The sequence below is a fragment of the Bison bison genome, unplaced genomic scaffold, assembly GCF_000754665.1.
Source record: "Bison bison bison isolate TAMUID 2011002044 unplaced genomic scaffold, Bison_UMD1.0 scf7180017864383, whole genome shotgun sequence".
Lineage (NCBI taxonomy): Eukaryota > Metazoa > Chordata > Mammalia > Artiodactyla > Bovidae > Bison > Bison bison.
In genome coordinates this window covers 8357229-8359444 of record NW_011494955.1, presented here as the reverse complement: position 1 = coordinate 8359444, position 2216 = coordinate 8357229, and positions in this window count along the sequence as shown.

Genomic DNA, 2216 nt, shown 5'->3' with positions numbered 1-2216 from the left:
GTATATATATACCACTTCTCCTTTATCCATTCATTTGTCAGTGAACACTTCAGTTGCTGTCATGATGTGGCTATTGTAAGTAGTGCTACTATGAACATTGGTGTACAGGTATCTTTTCAAATTAGAGTTTTCTCAGATATATACCCAGGAGTGGGATTGCTGGATCATATGATAACTCTGTTTTTAGCTTTCTAAAGAACTTCCATATGGTTTTTCATGTGGCTGCACCAATTTACATTCCCACCAACAGTGTAAAAGGGTTCTTTTTTCTCCACACCCTCTCCAGCATTTATTACTTGCAGACTTTTTAATGATGACCATTTTGACTGGTCAAAATGTGTGAGGTGTGCGGTGATACCTCATTGTAGTTTTAATTTGCATTTCCCTATTAATTAGTGATATTGAGCATCACTTCATGTGCCTATTGGCCATCTGTATATCTTCTTTGGAGAAACGCCTATTTAGACATTGCCCCTTTTTTGATTGGGTTGGTATTTTTTTATATTAAGCTATATGAACTATTTGTATATTTTGGAAATTAATCCCTTATTGGTAGCATTGTTTGCAAATATTTGATCATGATGTATGGTCCTTTTAATGTACTTTTGCCTTTTTACCTACCTACTAGCTTTCATAAGAGGTTAATTTACTACATGTATATTTACCTTTACTAATGAACTTTTCCTTTCAAAATTTTCTTGTTTCTAATTGTGGCCTTTTCTTTTTTGCTTAGAGAAATCCCTTTAATGCTTCTTTTACAAATGATTTGGGGTTTTTGAACTCTTTAGGCTTTTGCCTGTATGTAAAACTTTTGGTCCTCATCAAATCTGAATGAGAACTTTGCCAGGTATAGTATTCTTGGTTTTAGATTCTTCCCTTTTGTCACTTTAAACTACGAATAAACAAAGATTTCTTCATTCTGATATATACTATCTACAAAATACTGCAACTAATAATATATATAGTGGAGAAGAACTGATATTTTCCCCTAAAATCAGAAATTATGGACAGGGAGGCCTGGCGTGCTGTGGTTCATGGGGTCACAAAGAGTCAGACACAACTGAGCGAATGAACGGAACCAAACTGAAGGATGTCTGTTCTTATTACTTGTATTGAATGTCTTTCTGAGGTCCTAGGCAATGCAAGAAGCAGGGGGGAAAGGAAATATAGAAAGCTCAGAAATAAGTAAACTGTTTTTACATGCAGATAACATCGTTATGCACATGTATAACCACACACACACACATGCACACACACACAAGCACACACACACATACACAAATATGTGCTAGAAATGATAAGCAAATGAAGATCATATGACAGAATATCAATATATAAAATCAAAATGTATTTCCACATATTATTATGATCATTTGGATATTGAAAATTTCAAAAACTTATTTAAAACAGCATCAATAATACATAATTATTGATGGATAAATTTATCACAAAATAAGTGAGAATTCTACAGTGAATATTAGAAATATTCAATGACAGAAATCAAAAAACCTGAAACACACATAGATATATTATGTTCATGTCATTGAAGAAATAATAGTTTTAAATACTCATTTATCTATATCTTCAATTTGATCCCAGTCAACATTTCAGAAGACATTTTTTTGTTAAAATTTGCAAATAGATTCCAAAGTCTATATGACATATTAAAATATTTCAGAGAACAAAAATTTATTTATTTATTTATTTTTAAATTTTATTTTATTTTTAAACTTTACAAATTGTATTAGTTTTGCCAAATATCAAAATGAATCTGCCACAGGTATACCTGTGTTCCCCATCCTGAACCCTCCTCCCTCCTCCCTCCCCATACCCTCCTTCTGGGTCGTCCCAGTGCACTAGCCCCAAGCATCCAGTATCAGGCATCGAACCTGGACTGGCCACTCGTTTCATACATGATATTATACATGTTTCAATGCCATTCTCCCAAATCTTCCCACCCTCTCCCTCTGCAACAGAGTCCATAAGACTGATTTATACATCAGTGTCTCTTTTGCTGTCTCTTACACAGGGTTATTGTTACCATCTTTCTAAATTCCATATATATGCATTAGTATACTGTATTGGTGTTTTTCTTTCTGGCTTACTTCACTCTGTATAATAGGCTCCAGTTTCATCCACCTCATTAAAACTAATTCAAATGTATTCTTTTTAATGGCTGAGTAATACTCCATTGTGTATATGTACCACAGCTTTCT